Source organism: Cyclopterus lumpus, chromosome 20, assembly GCF_009769545.1.
Source record: "Cyclopterus lumpus isolate fCycLum1 chromosome 20, fCycLum1.pri, whole genome shotgun sequence".
Classification (NCBI taxonomy): Eukaryota; Metazoa; Chordata; class Actinopteri; order Perciformes; family Cyclopteridae; genus Cyclopterus; species Cyclopterus lumpus.
Window position 1 is genome coordinate 15,483,101 of NC_046985.1, and position 14,385 is coordinate 15,497,485.

At 41.6% G+C, this 14,385-nt stretch overlaps 1 protein-coding gene and 1 non-coding gene across 4 annotated transcripts in view; one reads left to right on the top strand and one right to left on the bottom strand.

Moving 5' to 3' along the window:
* The window catches only part of LOC117749660 (partitioning defective 3 homolog), a 309,108-nt gene that overhangs the window by 18,133 nt on the left and 276,590 nt on the right, over positions 1 to 14,385 (top strand). The window lies entirely within an intron of this gene.
* Positions 12,710 to 12,783, bottom strand: trnaw-cca. Its single transcript has one exon. It is a non-coding gene; the product is annotated as a tRNA-Trp (tRNA).

A 14,385-nucleotide genomic window follows, 5' to 3' on the forward strand; every position in this document is an offset into this window, starting at 1 on the left:
GTAGCAGTAGTTAGTAGTAGTAGTAGTAGTAGTGGTTAGTAGTAGTAGTAGTAGAGAGTAGCAGTAGTTAGTAGTAGTAGTAGTAGTAGTGGTTAGTAGTAGTGGTTAGTAGTAGTAGTAGTAGAGAGTAGCAGTAGTTAGTAGTAGTAGTAGTAGTGGTTAGTAGTAGTACTAGTGGTTAGTAGTAGTAGTAGTAGTAGTAGAAGTAGTAGTAGTAGAGAGTAGCAGTAGTTAGTAGTAGTAGTAGGGTTGCAAAGGGGCGGAAAGTTTCCGGAAAGTTTCCACAGGAATTTTGTTTAACAGGGAACTTAAATGTAGTTGAGAACAAGACTATGCACGCAGCTGGACCCTGAATGCAGCTGGTTGGGAATATTGTCTGCCAGAAACATAAACGTAAACATAAAACGTTCTGTTGTTTTTGAACGTCTTTGTCATCAGTGTTGCGTCTGAACGTTTCAGCCCTATGCCTGGCAAGTGCGAGAGCGCCGAGTTGCGTAGAGGCCAAGACCGGTATTGCAGACAGATAGAGATTTCACTTATAGCTCGCAACATATTGAAAAAAAATAACTGAACTAGTTCATTTTTTGGAGTTGTGAACTTAGTTCAACATTTTGAATTATGAACTATGAACTGAACTAGTTCATGTAGAAAGTGAACTTTCCCAACACTGTTTGTAATATACCATATTGATTACTTGGTAAACTGAAGCCATGTTCATTTTAATACCAAGTTTATTTGTATACAGTAGACTAACTTTTTACAGCAGTGAGGAGGACGTTGATGAGGTCCAGGAAGAAAGCATTTAGATTCAGGGAAAACACACACAGAAAAAAATGTGGGTTTGGGGGTGGTGATCATAGGGAATACACCTTTTTTATTCAACGTTCATGTTTATGTTGTTCGATGAAAGAATAAAGTTATACTCACAATATGTCAAAAAAGTCAAAAATGTCATTTTTAAAAGTTTGCATGCATATCTGCTTATGACAAGGTAAATACAGTTAAATTACCCCAACATTTCCAGTTTATTCCCGTTAATTCCCGTGGAAAGTTTCCAACTTTGAATATTCCCGTAATTTTGCAACCCTGAGTAGTAGTAGTAGTAGTGGTTAGTAGTAGTAGTAGTAGTAGTAGTGGTTAGTAGTAGTGGTTAGTAGTAGTAGTAGTAGAGAGTAGCAGTAGTTAGTAGTAGTTGTAGTGGTTAGTAGTAGTAGTGGTTAGTAGTAGTAGTAGTAGTAGAGAGTAGCAGTAGTTAGTAGTAGTAGTAGTAGTGGTTAGTAGTAGTAGTAGTGGTTAGTAGTAGTGGTTAGTAGTAGTAGTAGTAGTAGTAGTAGTAGAGAGTAGCAGTAGTTAGTAGTAGTGGTTAGTAGTAGTAGTAGTAGGGAGTAGTAGTAGTAGTGGTTAGTAGTAGTGGTTAGTAGTAGTAGTAGTAGTAGTAGAGAGTAGCAGTAGTTAGTAGTAGTAGTAGTAGTGGTTAGTAGTAGTAGTGGTTAGTAGTTAGTAGTAGTAGTAGTGGTTAGTAGTAGTGGTTAGTAGTAGTAGGGAGTAGTAGTAGTAGTAGTGGTTAGTAGTAGTGGTTAGTAGTAGTAGTAGAGAGTAGCAGTAGTTAGTAGTAGTAGTGGTTAGTAGTAGTAGTAGTAGTAGGGAGTAGTAGTAGTAGTAGGAGTAGTAGTAGTAGAGAGTAGCAGTAGTTAGTAGTAGTGGTTAGTAGTAGTAGTAGTAGTAGTAGTAGTAGTAGTAGGAGTAGGAGTAGTAGAGAGTAGGGAGTAGTAGTAGTAGTAGAGAGTAGCAGTAGTTAGTAGTAGTAGTGGTTAGTAGTAGTGGTTAGTAGTAGTAGTAGTAGTAGGAGTAAGACTTGAAGGAGCACTGGCATAACAGTCGCAGCCTGGAGACAGGGGACTCAATATTGTCCCCTGTCTCACTTCTTAAACTTAATATTTCCCACCTGGTGCTCCTGTGGCGACATGATGAAACCCACATGAGCACAGTCCTTCCGAAGTGAACCTTTCTCATGCAAACCCTCTTTTTAGTGCAGATCTTGAATGGCACTGCTTCTCGCTTTACAGACACTTCATTAGCTGTGGGTACCGTGAACGTTAAATATAAAGTTAGTATGTTTGGAAGACTCAGTTGCCATTGAGGTTAGGGATTTCCCTCTTTCTGACACTTTACTACAGTTTGTTTTCTCCGAGTGGATTAATGGTGACTGGAATTATTATATTCTTGAAGGATAAACAGACTCTGTATCAGGGATTTGTGGGTATATATTATGCAGATCTAAACAGGAGAGTTTGTGTCACTGTTCTTGTATGCTGGAGACAAATGATACCACCAGTTTTCTGACTGTAAGAAATGGGGTGCCCTTCAATCTTAATAATCTCAGACTCCTTAATCTGATTTTATGAATGCTGTGCATCCAAAAATAGGGACACTAAAGCAGGAAGTCTATTCAGTGACACAATGCAAACAAACACACACCTCTACTCTTGCACTAGCAGGCTGCTAACTGTGTATGAGCCAGGCGTCTCGGACAGCCTTTGGTTTTGGATCCTGCTTCTGCGGCCAAGCTCCAAGACAGTGAGCAGAAAAGCAGCCGAGTGGCTAAGTGGCCATGTGTGTTTCCTTCTAACGCTGCTCTTAGAGTTGACACACCAGGATACAGAAGCAGATTGCATTCATTTGGAATAAAACTAAAAACTGTCTTTATGCCATTTTAGATTAATGACATCATGAATGAATCCTGAAAAAATATGTTAGAACTCTGAGATGATAATCACATGACTCTCAATAAATCTTCCTTACATCTCAAACCAAGGCTGAAGTAAAACTGGCCCTTTTCTCCATCCAGATTATTGAGATTCAAATGACAGAATTCTAACATAATGACATTATATTTATGAGATGTGCTTGGATAGCACAAATCCAATCCGTGAATCATTTGCTGAATGTTAATCTGCACATTAGTTAATCTGCACATTAGGCTGTGAGTCATGATACATTTCTATAGGACCCCCCCTACTGTTTCTGCTGAGAGGTTAGCAGTGGAGGACTGTATGCTTCACATTGTCTAGGTACACAAACATGTAAAGCAATGCAGAGAAGTGCTTAATGAGTGTATGTGCTCATTCTAGATTAATAAAAGATTCAAATGCACTACTTAATGTTGGAAAAGCCTATTCATTATCATACCACCGTAGCCAACACTATGGTAGATTCGTGAATAGTTTTGCCTAGGGCTGCAACTAACGATTATTTTAATAATCGATTAATCTGTCGATTATTTGTTCGATTAATCGATGAATCAGATACATTTTTTTTTTAAAAGCAGCATTAATTTCCAACCCTTTATTCAACAGAACTGTGCAATAAAATGCACAGGTAACAGGTACCGTAAATTCAGGACTATAGAGCGCACCTATCTATAGGCCGCACCTGCTAATTTTTAAAAGAAAGAAAATTGGGGAATTTCACCGGCAGCAGCATGCAGGCGGGCAGGAAGGGGGGGCGGGGGGGTCTCTCCGATGGTCTTTGCTCTACCGGCTGTTTTTTTTATACTCAAACATCTCCGCGTCTCATTGGGTGGCGTAATAATCGCGCGACACAACGAATCGATAATGCAATTCGTTGACAACTCTTTTAATAATCGATTTTATCGATTCGTTGTTGCAGCCCTAGTTTTGCCATTGTTCTGTGATACTTATATAATAAACGCTTAAGCAACATAAATAAACAATCATGCATCTCAAGACACTTGCACATTAGTCAGCAGCATAACCGTGGACAAAAAAAACAGTGAGAACTGGGTGCCATGAGAACAATGTTGTGAATCCATAGCTAATTAATCTAGATAACGTCATCTTTTTATTTGTCTTTGGATGACACGTCATTTGGCTCTCTTTCACGTTTTTAGAACAAACAAGAAAAAAATCCCATTGGCACGTGGGTGCTTAATGGAGGTGCTGATGAGGATTCTATCAGCACAGCAATTAGAGAACCATATGAAAAAATACAAAGAAGAGGATATGCTGGTAAAGTATACGAGTTGAGCAGATTGTTCACTTTTATTGAGATTTTATTGAGGCTTTCCAGACAGAGAAAGGGGCTTAGTCATGTTAAAACCCTGGTGTGCAGCTTTGATCTCTGAAGGCTTTGCTCCGCTGCACTCACCACTACATGATTTGAACATACAGCTGTTTGATGTGGAGTCAGATATGTTAATGCTGCATTACAGCTCTCTTTTCTTTTCTTCTCTGCCAGCTTTACCTAAGAGTGTACATGAAACAGATAGTATATCCCCTTTCACACAGCCACTTAAAGGCGGGACTGTCCTTGTAGAGCTCTTTTCTAGTCTTCTGACCACTCAAAGCACTTTTACACATTTACACCTTGATGGGAGGGGCTATGGTTTCACGTGCACATTCACACACATTCACACACCGTAGAACAGCTACGGGAGCAACATGGGGTTAAGTGTATTGCCCAAGGACACATCGACATGGGCTAGCGGAGCAGGGGATTGAACCTCCGATCCTCTGATTGAAGGACAACCCTGCTCACCACTGAGTCACAGTAGCAGTGAAGCCTCAGGTCGACATACGAGATGAATTTGGCAGAAATCTAGGAGACATAATGCTGTTGGCCAAACATTGATTCCGTTTTAGTTTTCATCCTGATTTTCACCTTTCTAAATTATTTTGCTGTAAGTGTTCATGTGCTGGTGGGCAGCTCTGAAATCCTTAACTTAAGTTGTTGACATGATTGTTAAAAAATCAAAGCCTGACGAAAAACTAAACAAATATAAAGTGTTTATAAAGGGCAGCTTTGCACCGTTTAGAGGAGTTTACCAAAGGTCTTTTCTCTGCAGAGTGTATTCTACAGCATAGTTTTGGTAATTTCCCTCTATTACCTCAAGTGCATGTTTGGTTTAGGGAACCAAAGAAGTACAACTTAGTGTTTTTTGGTGTTAAGATAGATTTTCCCTGTTGTTCTCCAAACCGAATAGACTCGAATGGACTTTGTCCGTATAAATTATTAAACACCTTATAAGAAGAAATTAATTTCTTTCTTTTAAATGATTCTCCAGCTCTGTCTATGACTCTTTTGCCTGCTTCCCTCCATGTAAAGTAAAGCTGCGTCCACACCAAATGAGAAAAAGCTACATTTGTTTGATGTTATGAACCCCGACAACGTTTGTGGGACTTGCACAACATGTACAAAGCAGTAATATGGGTTATTTCTTCCATGGTTAATGTCGGAAATAACTGGCTCGGTTTCCATGGAGATAAGCCACTCCCTCTCTCCGGCGTGTCTAGTGTGAATGAAGCGAATAAGCTAAAAATTGCATTGGTGTGAACGCAACATTGGCGGTCATGATTTTCCTGATAATTACAGTTCTCTGTTGTGTCTGAGCTGATGTCGAAATGCTTCTTAAATTACATGACGTGGTCTGCTCAGAAGAAAACAAATAGGAATCAGGGGACTGAAGTGGGCCACTGCTGTACAGTACTGGATATACGATATATGCAATAGCTATTCATCACAGTGTACTAATCAATCAATCATCACAATAATTAAATAGAAAAATGTAATCTATATCTTTTTACTAAATCATTCTAGTTATCTTGATTAGAGCCTATGCTGTGGCAAGGTAGGAGTGGTGAGAACATTGTGGTAAAAACATGAATGGAGTTTACTGTTGCTGCTTCTTCTTTAATAATTCCTTCCTTGCAATATTGTCCTTTGCAAATAAGAGACGTGTGTTTCTTCTTCCAGCAGTCATAAACACAGTACACACAGATCCTCCAGAGACGTATTACTGTAAATAGAGCTGTTACGTCCAGACTTCTATTGAAACAGGACAGTCCTCACGCCTACTGCGCCTTTAATTCCACTTTACTTTGCCAGTTCTTGTCCAAGCAATCACTTATTATCCCCAACTAATCGATGTTCGAGAGCAGAGCTCCATTTGACATCGGGAAACACAAACACAACTCCCTCCAAGTGCAGACACACATCTGGCATTTCTTTTCTTTGTCTTTAGATAGCTGTCTTCAACATTGTTTGTATTGGATGTATTTCTGAGTCAATCACTTTACCGTAACCCTCTGTTTCTAACGTCAGGGTTTGTGGATCTTGGATGTTTTCTCCAGTAATCCTTTGGAAAGTGGCTTTCATCAGCACTCCCTCCCTGCCTCTTCCCGTTGACTGTCTGTGTCTGAGTGTCCTTTTTTCTGACAGATTCATAGGTTCAGGAATTCGACAACAATAAGCTGTTAACCCAGAGTACGATATTTCATTGGTCGCGTGGAGCTCAAAGTAGTCCATCTTTGTGTGCATAGTGTGCTACTGAGGGTCATTATTAGAGCTCAGACTCAGTTGGAATTCTGCACTGTTTAGTCTGGAAATATATTTATTTGTCTAGTGTCACACCATACTGGACACTGAATGTGGACGTATGAGCAGCTTTGGTTGTGAAAAGAAGAGACACGTTTACTTTACCTCCAATGTAGGATGCCCAGGCTGTCTATGAAAGTGGCATTAGAGTCCATGGCATTAGAGAACTGCATGAGCTCATTTTGAGCGCAGCGGTTGCAGTGCAGATGTGGCGAGCACTGCCTCAACATGTAAGACCAAACAGTTGCCACTCCCTCTTGCTGGCCTTTACACTCCTGGGATCTCAGTGTCTGCTCTACATGTGTTGGTCTTGAGCCTACTGGGATTCACACACACACACACACACACACACACGCACACACACACCACACACAAACACACACACACACACACACACACACTCAGACTCTCTTTCTCAATGTACTGATCCTCCGTCCTTCCTTTGTGGGGTGTGTGCTCTTGTGTAAAGTGTGTAAGAGAGTTGCATGGTCACGGTCTGTTGCTTCTTCTCAAACCATGACCAGCACACTCCTCGGTACACGTCAGACTGGACGTGATCGGCAAGTTCACATGACACAGTCGCCAACCTGAATCACAAATATATAGCCACTTTATAGATATTCGACATTCAAAGTGACAATCAAAGTACACATTAGGATGAATACCTGAGTACACTAAGTACCATTGATAAAGCTCATAGATCCTCGACATTAATCTGTGCACCTAAACAATGAAATTGCATTCAGGTAAACGTCCTTGCTCTCATATTTTAGATTCCAAAACTTGACACTCGACACCCCATCCTGGGTTCTCACCATCCACAGATACGATGACAGAGGGAGCTGCCTCGTTTCCTTGGAAACATGAGCATTGGAATTAAGTTCCTATTTATACAGTAGACAATAAGTAGTACATACTGATGTTTGTTCCACATTTAGAACCCCCTCCTACACACACACACACACACACACACACACACAAATCAAAACTGTCTCCTGACCATCTCTCTGTGTTCCACATCTGCAGTCTGTGAAAGAGCTGTGTGTCTCGTGACATCTCTACTGCGGGTCGTCTGTTCTGGTGACTCACTCGCTCTGTGTTTCTCTTGGTTCGTTTGGCGGTCCCATCTGGCAAGCGTAACCTCTGTGCTTATGAAATAATAAACCCAAATGTGCCGACATTGTGCTGACTGCTGCTTCTATAAGTAGACAAAGAGTCTCACAGTGCTCTCAACAACTTTCAGTCCGTGGAGTCCCTGCAAATATTCACTTTGGTTGTTCGAGTAGAAAGCTAAGTTGTCTTCGCTTTGCTTGTTAAATATTACAGGGATATATTCTGTTACTCAGTTATTGTTATTGTCGGTGTGGCTCTTTTGAATATGAAATGCTCAGCGTAACAATAACTTCAAAGTGGCACAACTAAATGAGAAGATTCATTCTTCGTTCTCTTCTTCCTGTTTTGATAGTGTCTGTACACCCATAGTGTCGCACTTTGGCAATGGCATGTTTTGCACTTTTCCCTTTCCCCCTAAATTACGACTAAACAATTATAGTATGTCATGAAAAGGACACACTGGCAATGAGTGATGGACTTTCTTTAAATTATTTTAAAGGTTAACTCAGATATGAAACATCTGCACCAAATCTGACTCTTTACAGTCCTGGACAGGCTGAGCAGATGACCTGTATGGGACGTCTCCCTCAGGGTCTGAGACTGAAATCTCCTTTCAGTAACATGACACCCTCACCCTCTGTTTCTGTTAGTTGATTTCTGATAAGGATTTGAAACCGACAGTCTTCAAACCCCTGAGAACATTTTCCCTTTTCTTAAATTCAGGGTCAACTAGAGACTAGATTTAACCATAACATTACATTGTATAACATGTGTATATGATATCCTTAAAGCCAGGGGTACATTGTATTTATATTATTTCATAATATTTAATTATTTTGTTAGCTTGCGCAAATACATTACACCTTATAATTGCATATAATTAGACATGACCTTCTCTTTAGTGCACCCCCGTTGCCAAATCATGCATTTGCCTTGCTTGTCCAATATTCTCGGAAGTCTTTGATGCCCAAAACAGTGTGTGTGTGTGTGTGTGCGTGTGTGTGTGCGTGTGTGTGTGTGTGCGTGCGTGTGTGCGTGCGTGTGCGTGCATGTGTGTGTGTATGCATAAAAAGCCCTCCCGCTGTTGCTAACGACCACTTGTCTCAAATGGGATGAAATTGGCAAGCTGCCCAAACAAGCTACCTCTGCTGCCTCTCCAGTCAGATTGCTAATAAACATGCAAATACAAATGTGACTTTGGGATGCAAGTCAACATGCTAGCTGCGTGCCAAGCTGAATCATAGACTGTGAGCTGTCTCCAGTTCATAGTGCAGTCCTCATTTACGTCTAACATTTTTTTTTTTTTTTTAGCTCATTTATGCATCACTATAGTAACCCATATGTTGGGCATGTATCAAGTGATGCATGTATATAGAGCTTCTGCACATCCATGTGGCCAGAAGGTTCCAAAGATGGTTGTTTTAGGACCATTCGGAAGATATCAGAAGTTTAGATAACCTGCTTTTAAAAATCCACAATCTGCTGCCTTTTTTCTTTTAAGTCCCTCCTGCCTCTTAATCTTAATGTTTACTCTTAAATTGGCTTAATGATGTCACATTATGAAACTACTCAATGAGATCCTTGTGTGATAATGTCTGTTTTCATTTGTTAATGAAAACTTCATCGCAGCGGCAGTTGCAGCTGAGCCATGAGGCAGCATGTCACACACACACACACACACACACACACACACACACACACACACACACACACACAAGCAGTCCAACCTGTTTCTTTATCCAGACCAGATGCTCAGCTTTCCACGTTGTACTTATTATGTGATGCGTGTAGTTGTAGTCCTGGAGAAACAAGGCTCAGGGACTACAAATCCCTGGTTCAAGCAGCAGACCACTCAGCAGGGGAGACACAGAGGTTGATCCAAGCATACAGCTCATCCCTAATTAGAAGGCTTGAGGGTCTCCGTGTTAAGAGGCTGCAGGATTTGGCTCTGTGTTTGACGGACTGGCTTGTATTACCAGCTTCATCCCTTGCATACCTCGCTTCGTGCAAATGTGGGGAAACATTAACTGTTGGCCAAAGGAAATATACATATATCTCTTTGACCCTTTCATATGTGCCTGCGCTACAAAGCTATCCATCTTGCAAAGTCATTCATCTTGTCGTAGCCACTCTTATTAAAAAATATTTCTCAGTACAAGTGAACATTGGTGCCAGTTGTGTGGGAAACCTTAGCTTGTTTCCATTCGGTAAAGTAGATGGGAATAATAATTAATGAACAAACTTGGTTTTCTTTTGGGCTCTATGGGCACTTTGTTCAATCCAAATGCAAGATGTTTTTTCCAACTGAACCACTAACCCACAAACTGTAGAGCTTGAAGTGCGTTGTTTACTGGAACAATGGCGATGAGTGACTGAGCGGAGAAGTCGGAGACCTTGTACATTTCTTGTGAGCAGTCTGCCAATATTGTGGACCTGTCAAGTCCTGGATGCTCACTTTAGATTCACAAAACAGTTGCAGTCCAACCACTAGTTCATTGGGTTTCATCGGGTAAACAAATGCTTGGAAGTGGATTTATCCTATGAAATCCAGATTGTTAGTTATAATTTGATTTTACATGATACTTCTGAAGGTATCACTGTGTTAAAAACATGGGTCACCTTTAAATGGAATAATTTTGGACACACCAGTCATGCAACATCTGTATATTTTTCAGTAGTGTGATGGGTAGGGTATTTATGTTTCATCCGTAGGTTAACGTAGGATTGGGATTAGAAAACCGGTCCATTTTGGATATAAATGGTGCAACAAATTGTCAAATGAAACTGATGCACATGTTTTTGGTCACCTGACAGTCGAGTGGGGCTGTCCAGCGGCGTGTTATTGAGCACACCTGTCTTTGTCTCCCAGTTTTGTTGGAGTAGATGCACTTGTCTCTGAGCGTGCTCCTCTGATAGCATGCGGTAGTCCTCCGGTGTGTGCAGAGCTGCATGTTTGTGTGTAGCGGGGTGTCATATTTCTCTCAGTGCTGTTCTCTTCTGGTTGCTTTGGGCAGGCAGGGCATCAATAATGCAGAGACCCTGGAGGTGACTTTGTCTCAGAGGAATACCGGCGGAAGGCCTCCCTCATTACTATCTACTCACAGACAGACCAGACCGAGCTTAGCCCACAGTTTGGGACTGCCATTATCCACTTGGAGGCAAATGTTCTGCCCTGAAGGGACGATCTGTCTCTTATAGTGAGCGAAAGCAAACCTGGTGAACAGCCATAATTGGATAAACTACTATTGTCTTCACACCGACACAAGTTTATCTCACCCTCAACGTATGATGTCAATCAACCACCTTGTCAGTTGGGTCAATTAGAAGTAAAGAAGGCTTTTTATAAACAACCACTAAGTATCTCTTTGTGAATTAACAGCATCAGCTCCACAGGGACATTTTGACTACCCAAATTCTTCCTCCATTATTTGTTTGCGTGACACCATATATCTACAGCGAATTAAGGACATTTTGTCACGTTACTTCACCAAGGAAAAAATGAATCCAAAAATAAATAAAAGTTCTCTCAGGATTTTGGTAAATGTGTCAGTGAACTTAGCTGTTTATTGAGAATGAACATTATTTGAGGCTTTTGTTTGCCTTTCATCAACTGCACATTCTTCAACTGCTGTTACTTTTGAACACACAAACAAACACTTGAGCCCTTATCACATATGTCATCAATACTCATTCATTGTTACATTTTTTTCAGTTGAAGAAACCAACAAACTATGATACCGCTAAGATCTATGGACTTACTCTTGTAGAAAATGTAAGTTGCATTTCATGTAGTAGTTGCAGCAGTCGCCTGCTACTGTCCTAAATCTTCTATTTTGAATCAGTTTTACTTTTGCCTGATGGCAGCAGTGAATGTTCTGGCAAAGATAAAGGAGCTATGGTGTGTGTTTATCTGTGTGTGGGTGTGTGTGTGTGTGTGTGTGTGTGTGTGTGTGTGTGTGTGTGTGTGTGTGTGTGTGCGTTTGTGACACTAATGTTTATGACTCACTGGGGAGAACATACACTCCATAAATCACAGCTGTTATTGTGCTGCAGAGTGCAAACTCTGAAAGTGGGAGGTTGAGAGGTTGAACTACTGGCTTGGACTGATGAATCACAGGGAGGTCTGGTCTCCCAGACGTCAGAGGTCAGAGCCTAATAGTGGGGCCTAAACTCTTTGCTCAGGCAATGAAAATCTGGAGATTGTGCAGTCCACCCTCAATGACTTGTTGATATTTTAGTAGTTATCTCTCCATAAATAATCACCCAAACCCATAACTTAGCTGTTAGATTTTTACACTGAGTTTCTTCAGCATGTCGACTGCTATTGTTTAAATTGACACCTCAATTTCAGGGGTTGTGGTCAGATCAACCAGTGCCGCGCGGGTGTGATAGGCTACCAACGCTTATGGCTCAGCTTTTCCTGCAACTCCAGGGGGCAAGGACCACCGATGGGTGCAATGGCACAAGGTCACAAGGGCACGAGGTGATGTGATGCTTAGGACAGACCTATGAAGATGTTGGCCAGATGTTTGCAGTCAGTATAATGTACTGTTTTAACTGAAGCACCTTCCATTTATCTCCTGAGCTTTACACAAAACCATGTTTACTCTGTTAAACTGTTTCTACAACATGAAGTCAGAAATTATGAATGGAAGGACTGAGGGAAATTAGTTTTTTTCAGAAGTCTGGTATAAAATTGCTATAAAACAATATTGCACACCGCTATCACTCTGAATGAATTGACACATCGGCGGGAAGGTATTTCAATGTGTAGGAAATCCACAGTTCCTATAGACATCCATTCTCTTTTCGGTCTCTGCAAAGTACCACACTGATTCAATTGCACTTCAACACCTATAACACAGTGATAATGAACACAGCACAGACTCTTATTTGTTCACTTGCTTGCATACTTATCACATCTCTCCCACTGTCTCTGTCTACGGAGCAGAACTTGTCTTGAGAACGCTACATCGGTCCTGTAAACTGCTGCCGGTGGTTTGTGAAGCTGCAACGCGCCTCTCGTTCTCTCTCTTTGCGGGGTCATCTCCAAAGGCTTGACAGTCCTTTATGCAAACTAATGAGAATGGTATCTGTACGTCGTCTTTGACGAGAACCACAAGTCTCAATGGCATCACCTTCATTAATATGCAAATTACACTTCCCAATATTTAATTCCTGTTGGTCAGCTTTTAAAAGGTCCTGACCTCGACGTGATTTGAACACGCAACCTTCTGATCTGGAGTCAGACGCACGCTACCGTCGCGCCACAAGGTCCTCATTCAACCCTTGTTGCTAATATTCACCCTCTGGGAATTGGAACACTTGCGGGAGCTAATGCAGCGATCATAAAACACACACGAGCGCCACGTGTTCTCTCTTTTTTTTTTCACACACACTTTCTCACACCCTCCTCCCTTCCCCACGTTGCTCCAGGGCACCGGTCTTTGTGTGGTCTTGGATAGGAACAGGCAACTCGGGTCTAATGACACAGATAATGGGCTGAAGAGAGCTATTGTCTGAGCTTATGTCGCAAGTGTGTGAGTATGTCTGTGTGTGTGTCACAGAGAACAACCACCTCACTGTTTTCCCTCACCTTCTACACTGGATCCGTTGAGAGGATACCTGATCAGACTTGGGTTGGGGGGGGGGGGGGGGGGTCCGGCGATGTATGAATGGAGGAAAAAAGCTGAGTGACTCGACAGGTCACTCGAGCAGGAGCTTAGTCACCGGCAGACAATACACAGACATGCTTTGCCCAACACAAAACTATTTTCGCTTGCAGATCGGTTCTTCGCCAACAGAGCAGGGGTTTGTTTGTTTTGCCACACATCAGACCAGATCTTCCATTTTCACACTCAAAGGCAATCCGAGCGGCTCCGCTTACTTTTCACTCCAGTGACAATATCTGAAAGACGTTTTGAAGATACATTCATCAAGTGATGACATTTACTATAATATGAAAGGGATCTTATGGTGACACTTTGTTATACAGTTCACAAGTGCTTCTAAGTGTGTTGCCATACCCATCGAGTGTCATATTTTACATTTTAATCTCTTTGCTGGCAACTGTTGCTTTCATCACGTTGCGGTGAATGACACTCGTGACCCTCCGAGGCTCAGTGCTGGTTCAAAATGATGCACTTCACAAGATACTGATGTAACTTTCATAATCACAGGTTGCACTGGTTTCCACAGGTTCAATAATCTTTCTTCCCGTTTGAAGTGAGATGGAAAGATATATGCTGTCCTCACATGTCACTCAGCTTTTGATTCAACCCCACACTTGCATAGCTCAGAGTGTCTCTCAAAGCTGGACTCGACTAGTCAGATATGTTTTGTTCCTGTGTTTTTTGTCCCTTTGTCGATGAAACAATGCGGTAGTCGCCCATTGTCTCTGTTTTAGAAACTAGTTACGTACCAAGTTCCTCTCAGGACTTGAATAATGACGAGGTGTTCATTCATGTGATCTGGAAAGGGAAAGCCGAGTGACACTTGGTTGCACTTGAAAACAACTACAGTCTGCACGTCTTCGTGGAGTGCTGCTTGGGTGTGCTGCTCGTGTTTAACAACTCTAAACTGTACGGACGTGGTTCTGTTGTGGGGTTTTGTTCCTTCCGATGCACACATGACGTTCCCATGCTTCAAATGACTGGCCGAAACGGAGTTATGAACGTTATTTGTAGTTTCAGAGCAATGCAAATATAGTTTAGTCAGAATCAGAAAGCAACATGACCGAGTCGTTCTTGCACACTATTTGGATGACACAGCAGAGATGATGGTTAACTGCTGAGTGTGCTTATACTTTATCAATTCCTCGGCTGTCCTCCCTACCCATTGTTACTGTACTAACTCCACAGTAGTATTAATGGCTCTGGC